The sequence below is a fragment of the Protopterus annectens genome, chromosome 3.part0 (assembly GCF_019279795.1).
Source record: "Protopterus annectens isolate FY-2018-M chromosome 3.part0, PAN1.0, whole genome shotgun sequence".
NCBI classification, from domain to species: domain Eukaryota; kingdom Metazoa; phylum Chordata; order Ceratodontiformes; family Protopteridae; genus Protopterus; species Protopterus annectens.
The window spans coordinates 643,592,515-643,619,273 of record NC_056731.1 but is presented as its reverse complement, the minus strand read 5'-3'; the positions used below and the strand labels follow the sequence as shown (position 1 = coordinate 643,619,273).

At 40.0% G+C, this 26,759-nt stretch overlaps 1 protein-coding gene across 4 annotated transcripts in view; it reads left to right on the top strand.

Moving 5' to 3' along the window:
• ELMO1 (engulfment and cell motility 1) overlaps positions 1-26,759 on the top strand; it is a 3,030,107-nt gene that overhangs the window by 2,016,249 nt on the left and 987,099 nt on the right. The window lies entirely within an intron of this gene.

The following is a 26,759-nucleotide window of genomic DNA, read 5'->3' as shown; positions in this document are numbered from 1 at the left end:
AGGATTATAAAGTGTTCCTGAAGAGAGAGTATGTTCCTAGCCTTTAGCAGCATTCTATCGTCACCTAGAATGATGCCTCAATACAAACAGAAAATTATTGACTTTAACAATTGGCTTAATTTCTGGTTTCTTTCCAAGGGATCCAGTACCTGACAGCCTGGGATGACATGATTGACAAACCATGATGCTTTGCCAGAGTTGGCCTGCATCTGTCTCCCTTGAGTTTCAGGCTCCTGGCAAAGGCTCTTGTCTCCCCCATAGTGCCTTTTTTAGGCAATGCCATGAGGTCAAAACTACCAACATGAAAATTTCATCAAAACAATTAAAGGTCATGCTGCTAAACGCTAGGAGTCTAAACATGAAACTGCAGTCATTGCAGGCATTCTTTCCCTTGAAGAAGCTGAGATTTGTGCAGTCACAAAAACCTGGTTCAAAGCTGCGGACATCACCCCATTCATACCAAGTTAGTCATCCTATCATTCATTAAGACCTCAAATCCTGGCCAGCAAAACAAAGAGGTGGATTTGCAATATATGTATATATATATATATATATATATATATATATATATATATATATATATATATATATATCACATACACACGTCTAGGCTGATCAAACAGTATGATGCATGAAAACACTCTAGGTGCAGTTAATTGACGAGACCTCTATTCAAATCATAGCTAGCTATAGGCCTCCAACTCTGACTCAAATGCCCACTCCACCTATCTGGACCTTTTCGAATCTGTTAAGATTCAACTCTTTACCCTGAACCTGGGTGACTTTAACTATCCAACCATAGTTTGGAAGAAATACTCATGCCAGAACACACATGCCCAGAGATTCCTTGATTTCATCAATGCAAATGCCTTGGACCAGTTGGTTGACACCACCACAAGAGGTGAAAATATCTTGGACTTGGTATTAACCAACATGAGTAACCACTGCAGCATCCCTAGTGTCATCATCCCTGGTAAGATCTGACCACAAAGCAGTCACTTTCAAAGTTACCATCTCCCCTGACCCCCCCCCCCTCCCCAGCTAGGGTCAAAGAAAAAAAAAAACTTCTCCAAAGCTGATTACAACCTTCTGAAGGAAAGTATAAATAGCTTTACAGCCCCCTCCCACTCCATAGGAACTGGCACTTATTTCCAAACTGACACCAAAATACTATATGAGCGTTTATGCAGCTGCATAGACTCAGGAATACCAGACAGGATGAAATCCTCCTCCTCAAGGAAGAGTAAACTTGTCTGGGGGACATCTACAATAAATAAACTCTGTAATAAAAGGAAAACAATTGCTGTCCAGGACCAAGAAAGAGCAGGCGCCTAATTGGAAGCAATCTCTCCTTAGCTTGAACAAGCAAATAAAAGCACTAGTGAAATCCTCCAAAGCAAAATTCAAGCCCAAACTGGCCACATCTACTAAATACAGTTATATCTCAAGGGAAGCACCCAGATCTGCTCAGAACTGGTGATGAAGGACACCACATACATAAACACTGTAGATATAGCCAACCTACTGGCAGACAGGTTTATTGAAAACTTCACTCCTCTGTCCCCCCATCAGTAAAACAGGATATCCCCAGTACTGCCCCCCTCCCCTTATCTGTAGGGAGCAAGTCATCACTGCCTCTCAAAGGCAAAAAATACGGCCTCCATGGGACCTGATAACATCCCAGGCTACATCCTGCATGAACTTAGGCAGGAACTTGCAACACCATTAGTCACCCTATTCAACCAAATCCTGAGTACCGGCTTTGTCTCTGCCAAGTGGAGGACAGCTACTATCATCCCTTTGCACAAAGGTGGAGCATCCACTGATCCAGGAAATTATAGACCCATCAACCTAACTAGTCTGATCTGCAAGGCCATGGAGCAGATTATCATGGGCTTCATTAACGATGATGTTGGCAACCTCCAGACACTTGATCACACACAGTTTGCTTTTGTCAAGGGGAGGTCATGCCTGTTAAATTTGATCAACTTCTTTGAGACAGTCACCAAGGCCATAGATGAAGGGAAGACAGTGCACACTGTCTACCTTGACCTGGCCACAGCCTTCAATACTACTCCCCACACAGGTATAATAGATAAACTCTCTCAACTAGGCATCAATCCATATGTTACCAGATGGGTAGCAAACTGGCTTACTGATAGAATCCACCTAGTCAAAATAGGAGAAGCCACCTCAAATAGTAGACCCATAACAAGCGGTGTACCCCAGAGATTAGTCTTGGGGCGTCTGTTATTTGGGATATACCTCTCGGAGGTCCAGTCCAAATCTAGTGGGCTATGGCTGACCATGTTTGCAGATACCTGCAAGCTGGGTGCTGTCATCAATTCCCCTAGTGATGGGGACATTCTCCAAGAGGGTCTCACCCAAACAAATGACTGCTGCCAGAAACATGGCCTCAAACTGAATGCCAAAAAATGCATCATCATCCCATTTGGAGAGTGACATCCCCACAAATTATCACATTGATAATAAGATACTAAGCACGCAATCAGTCGTGAGGGTCTTGGGCCCCAGGTTGATAGCAAACTGACTTTTTACCACCATATTGCCTCTGTTGTAAAGCTTTCTACATGGCCCACCTCATTAGTATGGGTATCTCATCCAGGGACAAGGAGGCCATAACATCCCTGTATGTTTCTGTTATAAGACTCATTATTGAGTACATTGCCCCTTTTGGCATGTACCTCACAAAGCACATGCAGCAGCTGGAGAGACCACAGAAGTTCCTCACCTGGAGAATCCACGGCCTCAGGCATCTACCCTAGACAGATAGGCTAAAAGCCCTGTCACTCTACTCAGTCTCCTATAGACTACTCAGAGGTGACCTCTGCCTGGAATACAAAGCAGTCTCACACCTCACCTTGATGGGACTGCTGCATATCCGCAAGTCAAGCTCCACTCGAGTAACCTGTATGCGCAACCTCAACCTGGTCTGTGACATCAATGGGACTGGTTGGCAGGACAGATTTGTGTCCCACAGGCTCCCCCTTTTGTGGAATAGACTCCCTCTCCACATAAAGCAGAGTACCTCATTAAACCCTTTTAAGCGCAGCCTGGATAACTGGACGGAGAACAAAAAATACAGGGGTCCAGGGAAGTAAATAGTGTGGGAAGAAATAGCCAGGAAATTGTTATGGCTAGGCTTGTATAGGTCCTAGGTCTGATAGCCTAGTACCAACCTATGAACCATTGGGATTCCACCTGTGTCCCTGCTGGACAGTGGCATACGGTGCTGATTTGTTGGAACATGGGCTAAATTCTTGGGTAGGCTTGTAAAGGCCTCAGGGCCAATAGTCTAGTAACTTCCTATGATTAGTTACAGCTATTTGCTCACCCAGTATTCTGACAAGGTACTCTGCAGGGAATATTCAAAATCTGCTAACTAATTACACTCCTAAAACATATATGTTCCCAGTTGCCTCTTTCTTCCCCATCACATTTGCTAGCTACATGAGGAAAAATTCTTTGAAGTCTGTTTGATGTATAAAAGTAACTAGGGAACATTTTCAGGCAAAGATTCTAAACTGTATCACACAGATAATGAAGTATAATTTATTATTTTGTTTTTATACAAAACATAATATGCGTACTCTTAAAAATATGCAGAACGAATATTCCAAGAGAATTCTGTTTGTTAAAAATATGTAGAAGAAATATGCCAAGAGAATTCCATTTGTTAAACAAGTTTTCCTGTAATGGAGACTCTCTATTCTCCATCTTTATTCAATTAGTTGTAGGCAGCTGGAAGATTTTGTTTTGCTTACGAAGCGTACCATGATGACAAATTTTGAGTTTTACTGGATATTGAATTTTTACAAATCAAGTCCTTCTCCAGGGGTGATGGGCATACATTTAGAATCAACTGTAGAACAACTTTAAGAACAAATTTTATAACTCAGTCCCATGTCTGCCAGTTTGTGTCTTTTTCCATAAACAACATGAGACACTTGTAGCTATCAGTAATTCCTTAGATACAGTAATGGGACATTTAGTTTACTCACTGAATCCAAAGACTGAACTCTCATTGGCGTAATGGGCCCTAGCACAGTTACTGAGCCTTTGAATCTGCAAGTACCATCCCTTTATGAAAATGGGCACACAGTGCATCAGCATTGATGTTAAGTGAGGCCGAGTGCTGATGAAATTAAATTTTAACTTTTTCAGGTTTTCAAATGTGCAGGAGTTCTTTGGGTAACTGGGTCTCTTCACTTATTTGTGGGTTTTAACAGTCATATTGTTCAGGCTCTATTTTAGATGCAAAGTACTGGACTTGCTTTGTACTTTTAATTTCTCTTATGAGATTTAATCATACTGCCCAAAAACTAGTGTGTTAATTCATCTAGATAGCTTTTTTGATTCAAACTCCCAAGTTATGCAGGACCTTCTTAGGTTTACAGAACACAGAAAACTGAGAACCTTGTATACAAATCAAACAATTAAAACAATTGAATAACAGTTAAAAACAGCTACTATCAAGCAAGACAACTTGGTTCCATCATAAGAAGTTAGAAGTAATAAAACTATGCAGTCTCCAGTTAAAATCTGTATTTTCTGAAAATCACTGACAAGTAGCTACTTTTATTCTTAACCAGTATTGTTTGTTTTCTTTGCAAAACGTATTTAATATCATGTTCAGCACAGATCTGTAGTTTAACTGTAAAGAGTCTCTGCAACATTTATGGCTATTGGAAGACAGTTTTTTGTGTTCTGGAAGGCCAATAAGGTCCAACATGACTGAGGCACCAGGTTTTTGGAAAATAATTCCCACAAATTTGTTGATTTTGCTGAGAATCTGTTGTGCCTATCCAGATTTATAGCCTGAAGTTTCTCAAAGTAGGTCACATTACTTCCCAGTATATTTAAGTAATATGACATCTACCATTATGAACACCATAATGTCTATCCCGTGTTGGTTAATGACTTTTCAACTTGGCAATTTAAATTTGGCAGAGCTGTTTTTTTTATTGCTGTCTCCTACAGAAAATCAGTGACATTGTGAATTTTAATTGTGGATCGGCATTGATTGTTTTTGTGATTTTCTCTTTTTTTTCTGTGATAGTGCAAACATTAAGTTAGTATATTTAGGTAAGGGGTGAAGCCTTCTACACGGGTGTAATGTAAGTGAATTTATTACTGGGAAAAAATATATATTCCCTAGGCCCCCCCCTCCCATATGTGCTGACCATCAAGTGTTGCTCCAACTGGCCTTGTACCAGTCATTCCCCTGTATCCTTGTCCCCATCACAGGGGTAAAAGCCATCTGGAGAGGCCAATCTAGGGGTTGTTTTGAGTCCTTGCTAACATCCCAGAAATGACAGCATTCTTTTTAAGCTCCTAGGCCCCCCCAGCAGAGGGACTTGCAGCCACATCACTGTGGAGGCCACTGTGAGTCCTAATGCATGTCCATGCTTCCACTCACCTGCTGAGGAAGGCTGTCATGCTCATGGCTTGGTGAGCAGAATGCATAATTCAGGACCACCCCAAGCATCATTGCCCCTTCTGTGGGAAGCTGCAGCATGGGACAACCATATTCTGTCCCCTTCTGTCCGAAGATAGACATGCCAGTTCTCACCTTGTCTGCTGCAGTAAGTGCCTGCACCTTCAACCAAACACAAGTCACATGTGTGTTCTTTAGGACTTTATCCATCTGTGCCATCTAGTTGAAATTCAAAGAAACAAAGAGGAAGTCTGGGGGCCTAACCCTTACTCAGGACATTGATTACCATATGATGGAAAAAATCACCTACTATCAGATTTCAACTCTTGCTTATTTGCTTATGTATTAGTTAGTTACAGATCTTTGTAGTGTTTATTATATCAATAAAATTACAACTTTAAAAGTGTTTTTTAATGTTCTTTCTGACTAATACTTCCTCTTACAATACTATTCATTGGAAAGAAAAAAAATGAAGGGCACAAGGTATTATATGTTACCACATTGGTTGGACAGCATTGCATCTGTTTTCTGCTCTGAATTTTCAGACTCTTATTCTGTAAGCATTTGTTTATGCTTTCAGCAGTTACACATCCAATTTATTACTGTTTATATTGGGTAAAACTGATGATGGAAGGTAACTATGAATGCAAAATGTAATGTCACTAATGGAGTATATGCAGTTTAAAAAGACGCAGAAGGGAATTGTATTAGGGGAGATAAATACAAGCTTTCAGCATCAAACTGCAGTTAGCAAGTGTTTTGCACGGTGTGTCTAGGGCACTGAGTACAGCTGCTGAGCAACAAGTAGTAATATGTAATCTTTTTTTATTTCTGGCATCATAGAGAATATTGCTGGGCCGATTATGCAAACACAGCCGTTAGTGTTTCTTTCATTACTTCTCGTCAAACTGTTATGCATTTTCTTTCCTAATACATTGACAAAGCAGCCTTTTATAGAGTACTTGCATATAGATGGTGATATCCGAACATTGAAGGTCTTTCATGTTGCGTCCACTGTTTGCCTGATTTCTGCTTAACTGTGTGTATTCGATCATATAGTAAAGAAGAAAGTCTGACCTAGTTAGAAGACTCAAGGACTTGTGTAATCTCTAGCTGAAAAATCTGCTTGAATGAGTAATACCTGTTTTAGAGTTCTTTCTTTCTGTCTGTCTGTCTTTAATTAATTTCCATTGTAAACATATACAACCACGCACACACACACATATATATATATATGTATGTATGTACACACACACACAAATATATATGTACACAGACCCACACATACACACAAATATATATATATATGTACACACACACGTGTGTGTGTGTGTGTGTGTGTGTGTGTGTGTGTGTGTGTGTATGTATATATATATATATATATATATATATATATATATATATATGGGTTCCCTTTAAACCATCGAATGTTCAGAACATCGAAGTTCTGATCATCGAGACCAGAACATCGATGTTCAGAACTTCGAAGGTTTAAAGTGGAAGTGCCAGGTAAGTGAGATTGTGGAATGTTGGGTATGTATGCAGGGCAGCAAGGTGCCCTGCATGTTGTGTGTGTGTCTGTGTGTGTGTGCGCCATTTGAGTGTTGGCATTGCAGGTAGGGTACGGGAAATCTCCCATTTAGCGCTACCGCATAGCGGTAAACGGGAGATTTCCCTTACCCCACTGTAGTGCAATCTCGGAGTTGGAATATTAAAGTAGGGGGGTGTGGGGGGCACAGCCCCCCACATGGAGGTTGCAGGGGGGGGGCGAAGCCCCCCTGCATAACATAGTGTTTGTGATTTTTTTATTTTATTTTTTTTTTTAACTGTTCAGTTTGAATTTTCGATGTTCTGAATATCGATGTTCTGGTCTCGATGATCAGAACGTCGATGTTCTGAACATTCGATGATTCAAAGTGAATCCGTATACACACACACACATATATATATATATATATATATATATATATATATATATATATATATATAGACTCTCACTTCCCTGCTTGACCCACCTTTTGTGACCATCCAATCAGACACATACGCTACTTCATTCATGCCCCTACAGATGCTCATACACATCTGTAAACATATACACATTCTAATACCCATACCCACACCCATGTCTTCTCTGACCTTACCTGCACTTTGAGTGAGGTGTGACCACTGTATTTTTAAGGTGGTCACTTTTTGCTCTTCAAGTATAATTAAACAAATTGGCAGCCACAGACATTTCCAGGTGACTGCACATGACTAATTAGCATTAGCCACTCCCCCTGCCTGCTGAATTTGCAGTTTCGGACTGTAAGACCTCCCTCTGTGCTGAGGCCCCTGCAACGAGAAAACCTCAGGGGTAGGGAAGTCAGTTTGTACACCTCCCAACCCTTTTTCCTATTGGCATAGCTAAATCTTTGTCAGTCAGTGTAATGGAACTAATACTGTCCGAATTCTTGCACCTATTCCTACTGTCACCAGTTTCTCTCACTTATAAATTTTTAAGTTGTATCTCTGCTGTACTCCTGCAGTCCATGCTCTTGTAGTTTTTTGTCACACCCTGTATATGTGATTTGGTTTTCTTGCTTACTTATTGATGCATTGATTGAGAGTATGAAGGAAAAAAAGTGCATTAATTCGGTACATTTCCTCAGGTAGGATATACTTTAATATGGTATTATTTGTACCTACTCATTTTAGCTGTTTTCCACTCATCCTGCAAGTGTCTTTTTTTATCTATGTACTTTTTGCTACTTAGTTTCACTCACATGTTGCCAAAATTTCATGTATGTAATATAATAATGAAAATACAGTACTGTCACATTTGTTACACCTTTTCAGTACATTGCTATATCACTCTGCTGAAACAATTGTAAACTGGTTTTCTACTTTCATACACCAGAACACTGCCATACTGTACATTAATTACTGTTGCTGTCTCACAGTACTTCTGCTCTTCGTTTCTGTTCCTGGATGGGATATCTGCTATATAGAATTTGCATGTTCTTCCTGTGCCTGCCAGTGTTTTTCATGGTGCTTTGTTTTCTTATCACAACCCAAGTATATGCGATAGATAAACTGGCAATATTCCAAACTGCCACTAAGTATGAGTGCAGTGTGAATGTGTTTTACAGAGATTGTCATTCTCTTCATGATTATTTTTCCTACCTTATGCCCATTGCTTGCCTGGAGAGGCTTCAGCTTCTTTTGTCTTGGAACTGGATAAAGTAGGTACGGAAAATGACCAAATGATGTACAGTATTTTGTCTGAAATATGTATTGCATGTTTCTGGAGCTTTTTCTTTCAGATCTTCCATGTAAATGAGTTTGCCTTAATAGCCAATGCAGTTGAGACATTAATAAATACCTTTCAGTTCCTTTTCTCAGCCTAATTCAACTTCAGTCTTATCTGCAGAGAACACATTACTGGAAGCTAGCCAGTGTAACCTCTTGAGATAGTAATTTTAGGAATTCAGAAAAATCATTCAAGACAACAGCAAAGGATTGGCATTTTTAATATTTGTAAGAGCCATACAGCATTAATATGGACTGTCTGATTATTACACTTAATTAGTTGTTTCCATTAGTGTCTCTGCAAAGGCTTATAGCTGTTTGGCATATCTAAAAAAGGTTTTGTTAACAGAATATGTCTGGCTTGATCCTTTGTAGTCTGGATGTCAGAAACTGCAAAAACATGAGCTTTCTCTGCTGTGAGGAAAGTAATATTATAATGTGCATGTTTTCAGATAATGACCATGCAGATGAGTAAATGTCAGGGGACACTTCCGCTTTATTAAACTACTTATGTCTAAACACTGCACATAAAATTAACAGACATAAACATGAAACTATACCAACAAACAATAGAAAAGGAATTAAAGCATGTAAAGCAGAGTGAGTCCACAATGAAAGCCGCAAAATGGGTGCACTTGCATGTATTGGACAAATGAATAAATGTGTGAATGACAGCTGAGAGATGCTAGGCATGTGTAGGCCATCTTAACAAGTTGAGGCTTTAAAGCCCATTTAAAGCAGGCAAGACATAGGGACTGCCTCAAGCAATGAGGTAGCAAGTTCCAGAAATAATAACACCGATAATTAAATGTCAGAGTTCCAGAGGACTGAAGCCAAACAGGAAGAAGTGCTTACAGTGTCTGGGAGGCTGTGTATAGTGGTTACATCAGTGTGTACCATGACAAAAGATCTTATTGGGGACCCAACCCAAGCCATGCAGTGCTAAGTAAACCAGTATGAGTACTTCAAAAAATGATCGACTGTTTTATCGCAGCTAGTGGAAGCTCCGCAATACCAGTTTAATATACTGATACTGGTACTTGGACACATTAGTGAATAACCAGGATGAAGGATTCTGGACCATTTGCTAACTGTCAATTGTGTCTTGAAGCCCTTGGCATATGGCAATGTAATAGTCCAACTGAGAGGAGATGAACGTATCACTAGGGGAAGGTCAGAAGTCGGCATAAAGTTTGATCAAGGAAAGATAATGTGATTGAAACAAAATATGATGATGGATGAAATCTGGTTCTTTAGCATTAACCTCTTGTGGATAATGACCCTCTAGGTCAGACAGCTGAACAGAAAACCCAGCTTGTCTGCACAAAATAAGATATCTGGTGACAAGACCAAAAGAGCAGAATGCATGAGTGCAGCATGAACAATCTTTGTCACCATGTTAATAATGTTGAGTTTAAACCAGTTACTGACTATCCTGTATGCATACTTGCAAGGTAGTTCAGAGTTGATGTAGATTGCTAAGGCAATGTGAGAGGTGTAGCTTGGTGTTATCCACATGATGAAATTGCAATACCTTTGTACAGATAACATTTCCCAGTGGCAGCATATATAAAGCGAAAAGAAATGGATAAAGACTGGAGCACTGCAATACCCAAGAATTCAAAGGGTTAGAGGAAGATGAATTTATCCCAGATACCCTCCTGTTGGTGTGCTGAGACAGGTAGCAGGCAAAGCAGTCTAGGACACTGCTGGAAGTGCTTTAGCATTTCTCTAAACAGTCAAGAAAAATCAAATCATCCATCATATCAGATGCAAACAATCTGGTCCCCTGCCAAAAGGAGCTCATTAAAAACTCTAGTGAGAAATGTTTCAGTGCAGTAATTACCTCTAATATTAAACTTGAATGGCCCGCTGATGATATCACTTTGATATGGTTTAATATGAATGTACATTACTTTCGCTTCGCTGGTGCAGTGCTTGAGAAAGTATGAGATTGGGTGCTAGTTATACAGATTGAAATTTTCAAGCTTCTGACTACTGGAGTGACTCCCATTTCAAGTGAGGTGACAACAGTCTTGTAAAGGCGAGGACTTAAAAAGTACTCCAAATATGCCGGCACAAAATTAAAAAGACGAGGGTCCAACACATAAGTGGTTACACTCATACTGGAAGTCACAGAGATAGAATCTTCATTGTGATAGATGCAGGTTGAGCTCCCAGGGACCAATCGGACTACCCAGTGTAGCAGTTTGTAGGACTAGTGATCTTGAGTGCAAACTTAGAGGTAAAGTACACTGCTGCAAAATCACTCTCTCCAGCAGATAAGACATTCCAAGTGTAGAAGGAATCTGGACTTAATCACCCTACTGTAGACAAGTCAGACAGTTTACTACAGTAGAGATCCCCCGAGAAAAAAAAATCTTTTTTTTTTTTCTTTAATAAAAGACCTCTGTCTGGTAGACAGCTAAATGGCAATCTAGAGCAAGTCTTTGATCAAGTAGACCAGATTGGCTTAATTTACTGTATAACTTTCCTCCTGACCTCTTGACGTCCTGTTGTACCATGGCTCCCAAGGATTTAGGTGGACAGGATGGGTGTAGTTTGACCACTTGATCTAGTGTGGATGTGAGCTCTTTATTTTAAGCATCAGCAAGTCCATTAAGACCAGTGGTACTATAGCCATGTACATGTTCCAGCAGTTAATATGTACCTTAGTTGTTTCTTCTAGCCTTTGCACTATGCTTGTTTGATTGCTGACCTGTTTTGTAAAGCACTTTGTAAAACATTGCTGTAGTAAAATTTGACCTGAGCTGAGAACAGGTGTAGAAAGCTCAGGAGAAACTGAGCCAATACTTCTGCTCTGCTCATAGCCCACATGTGGTAGTTCAGGGTGTGGTTGGTCAACCATAAAATTAATTAGTGAGCTGTCAGACCGAGTGATAGACTGTAACATCTACTTGGATGACTATATTCAGGCCATGATCAGATGTGCGAGCATCATAGGAAGCTATCTGAATGAACCCCAGTCTTTATAGTACAAGAGAATCCGTTAACAAAATCCACTGGCGACTTGTCAGACCCTATATTGAACTTCCCAGGCCAAACTGCTGGGTGAACACCAACGCAAAAGAATGTAAAATGTTGACAAATTCCTTTCGGGAACACCCTTACACTACTGGGTGGATGGTAGAGAAGGAGACATCTGTATATTGCTTCTGTACCCTTGGCATAGGTACAGCCAGCGTTGGTGCGTTTCACTTTAATGGCTAAATGATGTGCAGTTGGTGACCTCATCACCAGTTTGATAAAACTTTGAGTGTTGAGTAACCAAGAACCTGGGACATCAGAGTTGCCAGAACACAGGGATCAAGTTCTCATCTGGCTAGATCTTAGTAATAAGTTTCAGGATGTCATCAAACAACAGGTCTAACAATGTGCTATCCTTGTTGTGGGCAGAACTATTTATTTATTTTATTTTACATTTGTTAACCAGGAAATTCCGACTGGACCAGGTCCATTTTCAGCAGAGGCCTGGGGAGAAAAGCTCCAACATCAAGTTATACAAATACAGTACATCCAGCATAATACACAAAACAGGTTACATCATGTATGCTGAGCGTAGTAATATAACAAGAATTAATAAAAACACTCCAGGTAAAAGATATAGAACATGGGTAAAAAGACAATGTCAGTCATACTTTTGTAAGAAAAGAAAATATATCAAGTAAGATTCTACAGTTAAAAGTACCCTTTCAGATGACCAAGCCTACAGGGGATCAGAGCTCCAGCATGTGATCAGAGAGGAATTTGGGGAGTTAATAGTAGTATGGGTAGGGTTATGTGATACAAGGGCATAACCATGTACTAAGAAGGTGCGATGTGAGGGAGTTTTTGAATATGGATGTGGAGGGGGCAGTGGACACAGATAGGGGAAGAGAGTTCCAATTTCTGGCAACGGTGTGGGAGTAGAACGCTTTCCCTGCATTATTGTTAGCCTTGGTGATGGAGAGGAGAGATTTTTCACTGGATCTTGGGTATCGGTTTGTAGTATAGACAGTAAGTAGGTTGGATAATGAGGGTTTTTTTTCAGGATATTTGAGAATATTGTAGGCTGTGCCCAGCTGGTGATAGTTAAGTAGCTGTGGTAGCGCAAGCCATTTTAGTTCTTTTAGTGCAGCACAGTGATGGGTTCTATAGGTTGAGTTAGTAGCAAACTTGGCTATTTTATTGTAGCATGATTCTAGTTTGTCTAGGCACATTTGTCTGATTTGGGTAAAGATTGGTGCTGCGTATAATAGAGTTGAGAGGAGGTGGCTTTGTGCAAGAGTGACTCTTGCTTTTTGTGAGAGAAAGGACTTATGCCAGTATAGGGAGCCTAGTTTTTTGTGTACTAGTTTTATGGTATGTGAGATGTGAACATCAAAGTGGAGATTATTGTCTATTTCAATGCCCAGAAGTTTGGTGTGGTTAGAAGGGGAGATGGTGGTGCCGTCCTTAGATGTTATGGTAAAGGAGAGGGGGTTTTTTTTTATCTATTAGGGGTAAATAGTAGCAGTTTTGTCTTTTTGGGATTTAGAATTAGTTGGATCCCAGATATCCATTTTTCTACTGAGATAAAGGTATCTTGAGTGAGTGTATGTAGGATGTAGGGTGGTGGGAGATGAGGCAGAGCAGATCAGAGCTGAATCATCTGCATATTGTATGAGTGTGGCATGTTGTGTAGAGCATTTGAGGTTATTTGTGAAAATAGAGAACAACAGCAGGCCCAGTATAGAGCCCTGTGGGACTCCTATGGTGGTTGGAAGTTGTGTAGACAGAGTTCCTTTCCACTGAACTGATTGTTGCCTGTCAGACAAGTAGCTTCTGAACCAGGCTATAGTAGAGGAGGTGAAGGATAATGATGTTAGCGAGTCTAGTAGAATGGAGTGGGAGACCATATCAAATGCTTTTGAGAGGTCTAGGAAAATGGCTGATACATATTTGTTATCATTCCTGTGAAGGTTTATATAATTAGTGAAAGGTAAAAGGGCTGTGGTAGTGCTGTGATGTGGACGGAAACCGTGTTGTGTGGTAGATAGTAGATTGTGTGTGTTAAGAAATGTCATCACTTGCAAGTGGATGCATTTCTCAAGAATTTTGGATAGGGGGCAAAGGATGGCAATAGGTCGGTAGTTGGAGAATTCATAAGAATTACCTCCTTTATGGAGAACTAGCATTAAATTGCAGCACCTGTGTAAGAGCTCAGAAGTTTGAGTATTGCCTGTCTATCCCTGAAGACTAGTGGGATCAGTGGGTACAATGTACACAGCTTACGCCAAACTCACACCATGTGTTTTATCCCATTGTAGGATCCCAAATAAAAAGAGGTGGGCTGAAAATCACTGCCTTGGTCTGTCACTTACCGATTGTAAAGCCTACTCTGTATCTTTTGAAAATGACCAACCTTAAAGGAATTTAAAAATTAGACCTGGGGATAAAGAATGGACGAAGAAGATAAAATGCTGTTCACTAATGTAAGTTAATATAAACTACCGACAGAAAATTAGGACAAAACAGAAAAATAAACTGTGAAAAAAAAAGTACAGTAGGAAAATAATTCAAACAGTCACATAAAAAGATACAGTCAACATAAACATTACAGGAGTCGAGTAGTGCCCCAGCTCCTGTATCAAATTAAATGAAAAGAATAAAAATGGAGTTGTAAATACAGAACGTAGTAGGCTGTGACACAATGCTTGTAACAGTACAGGTTGAGAGTTCAAACTCTGCAAAAAGAAGTAATTAAAACACAATAAAGAAGTAAGTGGGTTTTTCAAAAGAGTAAGGCATGGATATAAAGAATAAAACATGAGAAAGAAATTGCAGTACAACAAATTATACTCCGTCAAATTACAGTGAGAATTACTAACCCAAGAAGAGAATAAAAAGAAGGTTAGTGGAAAGACAGTGGTATAATCCAGGATAAAATAAAGGAGTAGAAAAATGAAATTAGACACAGTGAAGATCAAGGTACTGATAAAGGCCAGAGGCTATAGCAAAGTAAATAATAACAATTGCAATGTAATCCAAGGGGAAATGCAGCGAATTTTACTAATTTTAAGGAATACGGCTTGTGATATACAAAAAATGCAATGAATTCCAGTCCTAACAGTGGAATTGTGAAACAAATCATCCAGATGAAATCAGAAAACAGGCAGAGTGGAACAATAGTTGAAAATTTCACCACCAGTAGTACAAGCAGGTATCACAGTACATTCCAAAAATATCCAATAATCCTGAAATGGAAACAGCCCAGAGCACAGCAGAAGTCCAAAGTTCCAGGATATCTATAATTCTGGAGTGGGAAACAACCCAAACACAACAACCAGGATATTTCAGAGCAACAGCATATAACAGTCGGCCTGTATTGGAACCAGTAAAAAATTGCTGACATCTTGGTAGAAACAGGTGCAGCAGCCAAACCAGTCTGAACTCAGAGCCAGGCAATAGGCAGACCAGATGGCAAACAAGTTTGACTTTAACACACAGGCAGAAGTCTGCAAGTAAGCCACCAAAGCTCAAAAAGTGCAAGTATTTAAATTTATCATATTTCAGCAAGCACCTCACTTACAGCAGTGTAGATTGAAAATGTAATAGCATAAAACAGATTCAAAGGTGAAGTTCAAACTCTGCAAAAAGAAACAGCTGTAAAACACAGTAAAAAAATAAGTGAGTTTTCTAAGAGAATAAGACATTAATAACAGGAGCTACAAAAATGTACCTTCAGAACAGGATCCCAAAATCTCTTCTTAACTTAATGGCATCCTGTATTCAAACTACAGACATCACCAATACACAAGCTGCAGATGCCACCCACCCACCCACCCCCACACATAAGCAGCCAAGAATAATCCAGTTAACAAATGTAATCAGCCCAGAGCGCCCACACTTTTCCGAGCTTAGAAGTAAGAATCTAGCTTCTGCAGCAGAACTGTACAGCACTCAGAGAAACTTAAGAGGCAACATTGCATTCCAAGTGAGTGGTATTCTCATTTTAGCCAGGGTTTTATAAAGCTGAGACAAGGACTCTCTATTCAGAGCTGTCAGGAAAAGGATGTAACAGTTTTATCAGCAGTGACACAGACATAGTGCCAGCAGTTGCAAAGCATTTTAAATGAGATGACACAGAGGACTTTGGTATTGCTTCACTGCCAGTCTTCATATGAAAAACACAATTTTTGATTTAAAGGAAGGCTATTTGTGTAGTTTGTGCCATTTTTGGTAGTATTTCTTTTATTCGCTTCATTTTTCCAACCCTGATTATTCCCTAAACACTAAAGGATTTGGAGATTTACAAAAGAGGGGGATGTCAGTGTCCTGATAAATAACTTGTATGTCTCTTAGAGGAACCCTTACTAATCCAGGCAGTAAGTGCTTTACTCATCGGTTGAGGAGAGCACACCTTTGTACACCTCTCTGGAGCTGCAATTTCTAAATATATGTAATTCCTTCAGTATAATGAGGAGGACATGATAAGTCATTTTCCATCTGAATAGTTACTCCATAGCTTTTAATTGTGCCTAACTGATATTAGTACAGCAAGACAAATCCATTTTGAATGTATTTTAGAACATCCCCTCTGAAATCAGACCATTTTCTGTCTAAGCTTGCTGTATTTTTTTTAAGAGATGCTTTGTTTTTTCACTATAATCTGGAAAGAAGGGTGTTCAGACCCTGTGTAACATGTCATGGACTGCATGACATGGACATACTGGAGTGATACAAGGTTGATATGCAAACACTACAGGAACTCTGCAACCTCTGCCACCCCACCTCAGACCCAGGAGAACTTGAGAACCTAAAGCAATGGAAACAAAGCTATGTGTAGCATTAAGGATATCAGCTACTGTTACATTTCAGCTACAGGGAATATACTAGGGGTGTCACAGGCCTCAGTCTCCAGAATATTTCACAAATCTAATTAAACCAGTGCTAAAACATGCAAGGGACTGCATCTATTTTCCACGAACCCCAGAGGAGAGAACAAGAAAACTGCAGGAATTTTATGCTGTCGCACACTTCCCTGAAGTCTTGGAGGCCATAGACTGCAGTCACATAAAAATAAAAGGGCCACCTGGTGAACAGGGAAGGACATCCATCAACAGGAAGGGGTTCCACTCAGTTAACTGCCAGATTGCCTGTAATGCCAGAGGGTCATCGTAAGTGTATGTGCAGGTATTTCAGGCAGTTAGTATGACTCTCACATATGAAACACCTTACAGCTGTATGCAAGGTTTGCTAGGGATAATGTTGCACAAGACCATCTACTGAGTGATGCAGGTTATGCACTGGAAGCATGACTCATGACACCTATCAGATATACTCACAGACCAACAGAAGAAGGGTACAATGATGCCCATGCTCAAACTAGAAACATCACAGAGCATGTGTTTGATATGCGGATGTCATGGTTCCACTCTCTGGACATACCTGGGGATGTAGGCACCTGCACAGAAATACAGTTTGTGCCATGTTGCTCAAAAACATCTTGAGGAGACAGGTGCAAAAGGGACAACAAGGGCCAGAACTAGACATTCCGGGACCACAGGCAGGGCAAAGCACCTCCAATGTACACAGACGAGGATTCTGAGGGAGAATATCCACATGCAGAGGTAGCTGGTAGACATGCTGCGATGCAAAGGATAGCACATGCATTCACCAGTGAAGGAATACACATAACCTAAGCACATTGAAATATTAAAAGTGATGCTGTCTGATGTCCACAGACTTTACTTACCAGTGTAATATCTGTGCATGGATAGCATCAGGCAGAAACAGCCACAAAGCATGACTCATAACTGCAGTAATGTCAAGGTAAGTGTGAAACCAATATTATATGAACAAATGTGTAAGAAGATAAACTACCTTCATGCAGTCAGTCATAAATATACTCAGTCAGAAGCGGTGTGAGTACACCAATGGCATTCTTGGCTTAAAGGAATGATATCTGCAATATACAGGTATGCATTATAGAGAATACCTGGCATCAAGCCGGTCACTTACCCAATGTATACAAAACAGTCAACAGGACAGTTATATCAGCAGCTGCACAAGTAGAGCAATAAGTAGGAATGCAGTATCACTGGTCTGAAGTCACTAAAGTCAGACCTCTACTTTGGCATGTGCGTATGGTACACTTTTGTGTGTAGAATGTGTCGAGTCGATAAGGAGTTCACATACACCAGTGAGACTCTCCTGATTGTGTGTGTGTGAGATTGTAAATGGATGCAGGAGTGTATTATGCCTCTTGCTATTCACAACATTTAGAAGTGCACATAGTTGTAGAAGTCATTTTTGCACACACACATCTCCTTTGCATGTTGCAGCTGTTGTCATCCTTTCAAAGATGCTGTGTAGCTCACATGCAATCAGACTTCTTCTGTGGTGCATGCATGTAATACGCTGGTGTGTAGACTCTGTCAATCGATAGGTAAGGAGTTTGGATACAGGAATAACTGTTGTCTGTGTTTCTTCTTACTGTGCAGAACAGGCTGTAAATGCATATATGAGGTATATCTATACAGTGTGCTTATGCTGTGGAAACATGATAGTAATACACAATGGTGATGTCATCTGTTGAAATGTGCCGTATCACAGTTGTCAAAAAATTTGTATTTGCACTTGTGTTTCAGCAAACCTTCATAAGCCTGTGATGTTAATGATATAGCTCAAATTCTGATGTCACTGACTACAGTCAGTATGCATATTGTTAACAGTGTTGTTACGCACATGTGCTCTGCTCATGTCTAGATGATGATTCCTGTTCCAACTGTTTATTGTAGATTTCCTTTGGAAGATTGATGCTGTCATTTCAGTAGATTTTTGTTTTATCACAGTTGTAGTGAAGTACCTGCTCAGGAGTAAGGACATGAGATGATGTAATGTATGTTGCATAAGTAAGGTGGATGTTCCAAAACAGGTTTACATCTGCATTGCACATAGTTCTATCATCACAGTGTCAACAGCAGGGGGGCTACAGGTGTGTTTGGGTATACCTAGCATCAGGCAGTGTTGTCTGACATACAGCAAGATTCATTCTAAGAAATTACGGGGCACATATTACTTGATTCATATACATGATATGATGCTTTCACATAAGTACAGATATGGCAATTGGTGATACACTTATACCGTGTCACTTTTATTGATCCCACTATTGTGTTGATTTTCTCAGTGCTTAGGCAAGTGTTCCAAACCTGCATTGAATGACTATGTATTTGTGTCCTTGAATATTCTGCATGAAAGACAACCCCCACTTCCCCCAGAATTATACTTATAGGTTCATAGGTGTTTACTAGGCTAATGACTACAAGGGCCTTTTTAACTGTAGCCATGCATCCCAAATCTTTGACAAGTGCTGATACCCTTGATAAGTGTAAGCATGGGCCTGGGAGATGAACCATTTACAGGTTACCTCTGTCCATTAGAGACATAGGTGCCAAACCAAGGATGAATTTCTAGTTTCCCATCCAATTATCCAAGTTGCACTTGAATTGGGTTAGGGAGGAACTCTGATTCACATGGATGTGGAGCCTGTTCCATAGACTGGGTAGTCTCTGGGATGTATACCTATCTCTCCAACAGGTCCTGTTTATATCACAGGCAAGGTTTAAGTCTTTAGAACGGGTAATTCTGGTGCTGTTTGTTTTGCGGATATGCAGGAGGTCCATTAGAGTGGGGTCTGACAATGCCCTGTCTGCCAGGGATAGATCTCCCCTCAAAAGCCTGTAGGAGACAGAATACAGGGATAGGGCTTTGAGGTGGTCTGCATAGGACATATTACTTGCTTATTACTTTGTACGTATAGAGTGGTGGGGGCCTCCCCCCATCAGTTTTAGAAGATAAAAATTATGTGCAAATCCAGTACAGGTGATTGAATGACTTCACAAATGTGGAGTTAAGCTGTGATAGCAGTTCCACTATGGCAAATGTATTAAAAACCATATTGTTATTTGGGGGAGTTGTACAGCTTGATGTTCAGTTGTAGCATAGGGTTTCATTTTGTGTGGACGTACTGACTTCACACAGCAACCATTACATCAAGTCAGACATATCCCTTGATAGGTTACACAAACACACATGAACATTGCCTTGGATTTTATGGCAGTAGACATTTTGTTCTGCCCATGTCATGGTGAGAGTGCTGCGGTGGCACATACATTGAGTCCTGTGGTGTACATGAGTGTGCTTCAGTTCATGGGTGCTGTGTGTGCAGGCATACAGACAAACCTTCCTTGACCACGGAACATTGATACAAGACTGATCACAATTGTGTGCACATGAGCATACTCATTTAATTGCCATCAGTCTGATAGGCTAATATGATATTCATTCTCAGGTATCCTGTCTTAATTCACACATTAATTTCAGCTGTTTGCACAATATCCATTGCTGCCTTCTATGGCAGATGCCAACAATACATACCTCTGGGAAATATATTGCATCATAGTGTGGTATTTGCATCTGTTCTCACCTGGGTGCCTTACGCAAGGGTATTACATATGCCACACACTGCTCCCACATTTGTAACTCCACACACACACACACACACACACACACACACACACACACACACACACACACACACACACCTACACCTACATATGGGATGCATAACCATTAAAATATTGAGGTGCATAATTCCCTTCAAGGGTGATTCTCCTCGTATATGTTTTAGATCATGTACAGTTAATATACAGGTCAGTGTTGACATTGATAGGATGGGTTCGATTCTTGTAAACAGAGATTGTGACTTTTGGGACATTCCTTTTTCCAACATGTTATATTTATGAAATGCACACTGTGCAAATATCCCATATAATGTATGCAGTGTCCTTGCGATCTCCGCTCAACATGTCAGTGACATTCATATGTCATTTAATTCCTCTCTCTTACAATGTTAATTTGTGCAACTGTCACATTCTATAATATTACATCTGCTTTTGTTAACCTACATTTATTCAGGAAGTGTGGCCATCATTAATTATTCTGACATACATATTGCAACATTTTATTACAGAACTGTCTTTGTGACATAAACACCTTCACATCAGTTATCTGACTAGAATTTGAACATTTATCCTCCCCCGTAAGTATTTCTGTATACATCTCTTCGATTCCTGCGTGCATTGTCCTCGGCACATTTTTACTGTCTCGTAACCCATGTGTTTGTAAACTGGTTGCAGTAAGAAAGGCACCAAACACAAAATGTAAAAACAAGCAGTTTAATCCAAAATGAAGCGCTTTTTGTCACAGTGAATGCTGTGACTTCAGATAAAAACGACATTGAGAGCCTCTTAAACCTGGTTGATTTCTTTGAAACAGTCACCAAGGCCATTGACGAGGGGAAGGTGGTCCACACAGCCTACCTGGACCTCGCAAAAGCCTTCGATACAATACCCCACTCGGGCATTATAGATAAGCTCACCAGCTTAAATATAAACCCCTATGTCACTAGATGGATTGCAAACTGGCTCAAGGACAGAACCCACATGGTTAGAATTGCTGGAGCCATGTCAGACTCCAAACCAGTTACAAGTGGTGTCCCACAAGGCTCAGTCCTGGGACCTCTCTTGTTCAGTATATATTTCTCGGAGGTACAGGCCAACACGGAAGGACTGTGGCTGACCAAGTTCGCAGATGACTGCAAACTGGGCGCCATAATCGACTCTCTGGTCGACACAAGCATCCTCCAAAAGGGCATCATAGAAACAGACAACTGGTGCCAGAGCCATGGCCTCAAGCTAAATGCCAAAAAGTGTATAGTCATCTCCTTTGGCAAAAACAAAGTGCCCACAAATTACCACATAGGTGGTAATCTATTAAGTACAGAAGAAGTAATTAGGGACCTGGGGACCCAAGTTGATAGCAATCTCTCATTTGACAACCACGTGGCCAAAGTGGTTAGAAAAACATTTTATATAGCCCACCTAATCATGAAGGGATTCACATCTAGATCAGGGGAGGTCATTGTGCCTCTTTACTCATCCCTCATCAGGCCCATAATTGAGTACAATGCCCCTTTTGGGATGTACCTTACCAGACACCTGCAGCAACTGGAAAGACCCCAAAAGTACATCACCAAGAGGACCAAAGGGCTCAAACAGATGCCATATGCTGCCCGGTTAAAGAAACTCCAGCTCTACTCAGTGGCATACCGCCTGTTCAGAGGCGATCTGTGCCTGACGTATAAAGCCATGTCCAACCCGGAATTAATGGACATGCTGCACCTCAGAAAATCCAAATCCCATCGAGCTACGCGCTCGAGAGACTTGAACTTCAGCACTGAAATAAATAGGACATGCTGGAGGGACAGATTCATAACCCAGAGGCTCCCTTCACTCTGGAATAAAATCCCAGTCCAGGTTAGGCAGAGTCCCTCATTGACTCTCTTCAGGAGGAATCTTGATGAGTGGATGGGAGATCGTAGGTTTACCCCGGGTATCACTTCTGTGTCACTGTTAGACAGAGGCACAGTATACTAACCTCGAAAAAGGGCATAGCAAAATAAATTTAAAATGGGTGGCGAAAGCCAAACACATTCATGCTAGGCTTATAAATGCCCTAGGGCAGATAGCCTAGTATGAACCTATGAACCTATGAGAGAATGCCCTTAAGTAGTCAGTAAGCAGTAGTTAATTAGTTAGGTAATTAAGCAATATTAGTTAATCAGTTCATTTCATTCTTCTTGACAACAAATTGAAAACTAGTACTCATAGAAACTGCAGTTTCTAAAGACTACAAAAGTGTCACAAACACATTTAGACACACCCACATGCAAAACTCAAACCCTAACCCTACAGAAGAAACAATACTAAATGTTCTTGTATACCATAACATACCTACAAAGATTTTTGTACTTTATAAGTACCAAATATCTAAAATACTAAAATGATTTGGTAAACCCATGTTCGTTCATACTATTGTTGATTTTTAAGATCTTATGTACAAGTAATACATACTTTACATGAATTCTATACATAAAACTCTATCTAGTAAGGCTTTTTAATTTCAGAATACATACAATAGAACATCTTTCATTTAGACCTGGATACTGCCTGCATTGGTGTTCAATCGCCATATTAATTCTAAACGTTCTGACTCCAGTGAAACTGGACTTCCCATGTTATCGGGTGCAATTTGGTCTGTTGCCCTGAACAAAAACCTGTGATCCATGTATTCGCGGATATGTTTAGCTAGGGCACTGTCTTCGCTCAGTTTGCCAATGTGGTATAGATGTTCATATATTCTTTCCCGCAATTTCCTATCTGCTTTCCCTATATAGAATGCGGGACACATTTGGCATTGGGCTAGGTATATGACCCCATTTAGACTGGCAGTTTAATCTACATCTGGTGGTGTATTGAGTGCCTTTGATCTTGAACTTCTGACCCACATCCATATGTTTACTGTACTTACACATCCCACTGGTCTGGGGAGGGGTCAGTGTTTCACCAAGAGGTCATCGAGCTCTTTAACAGACAAGGGATTGAACTACTGCAGGTCATGTGTAAAGATTACCAACGATCCAGTGACAAGTTGATGGAAGAATCTACTGACCCTGATGCAGCTATTAGAGCCAGTAATGATTTTCAAAGATACCAGTACGGCTACAATAGGACTTTCTCTAGTACAGAGCAGTTCATTAACAAATCAAAGTCTATTAAAATAAAAAAGCTGAACAGTGACCAGGCAGCATCTAACAACAAATCAGCGTACCCGAAACCGCCCACATCTCAGCAGTGAAAACTTACAGGCCAAGAGAGTATCAGGGGTGTGTCTACTATGACTGAGGAGGTTGACGACCTTGATTTTCATGACAAAGAGGTGGCAGCACAGACTGTACCTCTTAGGAGTGAAAGGATCCACCAGCAACAAAAATCCTACTACAACACATTTAATAATGTCAGCTCACACAACAGCCAAGGTGAAAATTTTCAGAACCGTTCATTAAACCACAAGCCCCAGTAACCAGCACACTACCAGAATCAGAGGAAGAACAAGAAGGGGAACAGAACAAGGAAGTGAACGTTGATGGCAGGTAGCAGTTTTTGTAAATTGCTTTACAACAAAGAGAATGACTTTATTATCTACAATTACTCTGGCCTGACTGTAGATGGAGCCTTAGTCAAGCTATTTGCCAAAGGGTTGACTTTTGTGCCATATTATCGAGCAAACCTTGCCTCTTCACTTATAGACCTAAAACTGTTTGTGCGTAAACTTAACCTAAATGTCATCTTAGGTGAAAATACTACCAGAAAAGAGGAGTTCCACATTCCTAGTACATTTAATCCACCCTTGCACCCAATCTTAGACATGTTCAAGCAAATTTGTGAGTTGGACTTCAGGAATGAATTGGTGAAAAATAAAACCAACAAGAATTTTGTAAGAAATATTACTGTAAGAGAAAGGCAATTATTAGATGAATTGCAAAAGGCTGGTTTGAGAATAATGAAACCTGACAAGGGATGGGGACTGGTTATGATGAACATCGGTGACTGTAGTACTAGAATGCTACAAATACTCAACACAGATGCTTACAAAGAAATTTCTTGAAACGAGTTAAATACAGCTTACAGTCACGTTAAATCTTTCATATACGAATTAATTGAAAGCAGAATATAGATATTAATCTGTTCAACTATTTATCTATGCCAGTGCCCAGAATACCTAATATCTTTGGGGTACCTAAAATGCACAAAGATATAAGCAGCCCTCCCTTGCGGCCACTAGTTGACGCCAGAAATAGCATAACGTCTGCAAGTGCAAAATATGTGGATTCTGTGCTACAAAAATATGTAACTAGTGAGAAACAAATTTGCAAGGACTCTTGGTCGTTCCTACACTGTCTAAATAATTTACAGTATGACAATAGTTACAATTTTTTAACAGTAGATGTTAAGGACTTGTATACGTCCATCCCACACATAGAGGGCATAGAGAGAATTAGCCACATTCTGAGAATTAAGGGCGTATCTAATGATACAATAAGTTTGCTCAGTGAACTATTGGACATTATTTTGTCCAATAACTATGTAATCTTTGACAAAAGATTGTTTTTACAACTATCAGGGATAGCCATGGGGTCCCCGTGTGGCACCAATTTAGTAATGGCTGACTGGGAACACATATTTGTCCTACAAAACAACTGGGTCCAAGACAAGGTACACTACTACACTAGATTCTTGGATAACATCTTCATGGTGATAAGGGGTGATGAGGACACAGCTAATGCAATTGTCAGGTACTTTAATGAGACAACTGACTTTTTGCAGTTTACATCAAAATTTGGTGCAAATTCCATATCATACTTGGATGTTCTGATTTGTAAAGATGCAACCAGTGAACGCTACAATGCACGTATATCTAGAAAATAAACTAATTCTAATAGTTTCTTGCACTTTTCTTGCTGTCACCTCTACCACCAGAAGAAGTCAGTAGTAAAAGGACAGCTGGTCAAGGCAGCTAGGATGACCTCCCTAGATAGAGACTTCTACTTAGAATGTAACAACTGGAAGCAGATGTTCACTAGGAGGGGTTACCCTATACAGATGTTGAATCTACTTATTGAAGAGGTGATTCACAAGCATATGAACGGAGTGTACAAATCTATTTTAAGTCAAAATGGAATTGATACACCCACTGATACTATAGATATACATATTGAAGGGAACACCGACAGTAATGTACTCCAGAATTTGTCATTTTAATAATTTTATTCATTGTAGATGCATCAGGAAGAACTGGGACCTACTATGCTCCGACACCTTTATAAGTAAGATAGTGGCTCACACACCTAAAATTACCTTCAAAAGAGGAGCTAATTTAAAATATCTAGTTGAAAGAAACTCTAAAACACTAGTCATTAGATGTGGGATATATAAATGTGGTATGTGTAAGTACAGTAAACATATGGATGTGGGTCAGAAGTTTAAGATCAAAGGCACTCAATACACCACCTCATTTAGATTAAACTGCCAGTGTAAAGGGGTCATATACCTAGCCCAATGCCAATTGTGTCCCATATTCTGTGTAGGGAAAGCAGATAGGAAATTGTGGGAAAGAATATATGAACATCTATACCACATTGGCAAATTGAGTGAAGACAGTGCCCTAGCTAAACATATTCACGAATACATGGATCACAGGTTTTTGTTCAAGGCAATAGACCAAATTGTACCCGATAATATGGGAGGTCCAGTTTCACTGGAGTTAAAACGTTTAGAATCAATATGGCAGTTGAACACAAATGCAGGGAAGTATCCAGGTCTAAATGAAAGATATTCTATTGTGTGTATTCTGAAATTAAAAAGCCTTACTAGATAGGGTTTTATGCATAGAATTCATGTATAGTATGTATTAACTGTACATAAGATCTTAAAAATCAACAATAGTAGGAACGAACATGGGTTTACCAAGTCATTTTAGTATTGTAGATATTTGGTACTTATAAAGTACAAAAACCTTTGAAGGTATTTTATGGTATATAAGAACTTTTAGTATTGTTTCTTCTGTAGGGTTAGGGTTTGAGTTTTGCATGTGGGTGTGTCTAAATGTGTTTGTGGCACTTTTGTAGTCTTTAGAAACTGTAGTTTCTAGGAGTACTAGTTTTCAATTTGTTGTCAAGAAGAATGAAATGAACTGATTAATATTGGTTAATTACCTAACTAATTAACTACTGCTCACTGACTACTTAAGGCATGCTGTCAATGTTGTTTTTATCTGAAGAAGTCACAGTATTCACTGTGACGAAAAGCGCTTCATTTTGGATTAAACTGCTTGTTCCTACATTTTGTGTTTGGTGCCTTCCTTCCTACAACCAGTTTTGTGTTCTTTCATCAACCCATGTGTTGTGGTTCCCCTTGCCATTTCACATCCCCTCTTACCCATTATTGTATTCATATATTTCATTTATGTGCACATTGTACTCAGTACACTTACCCTGCCTGTGTGCAGCATGCATTATTTGCCTTATGTAGCTCTTCATACTTAACAGGTTTGCCTATAGGCTAGT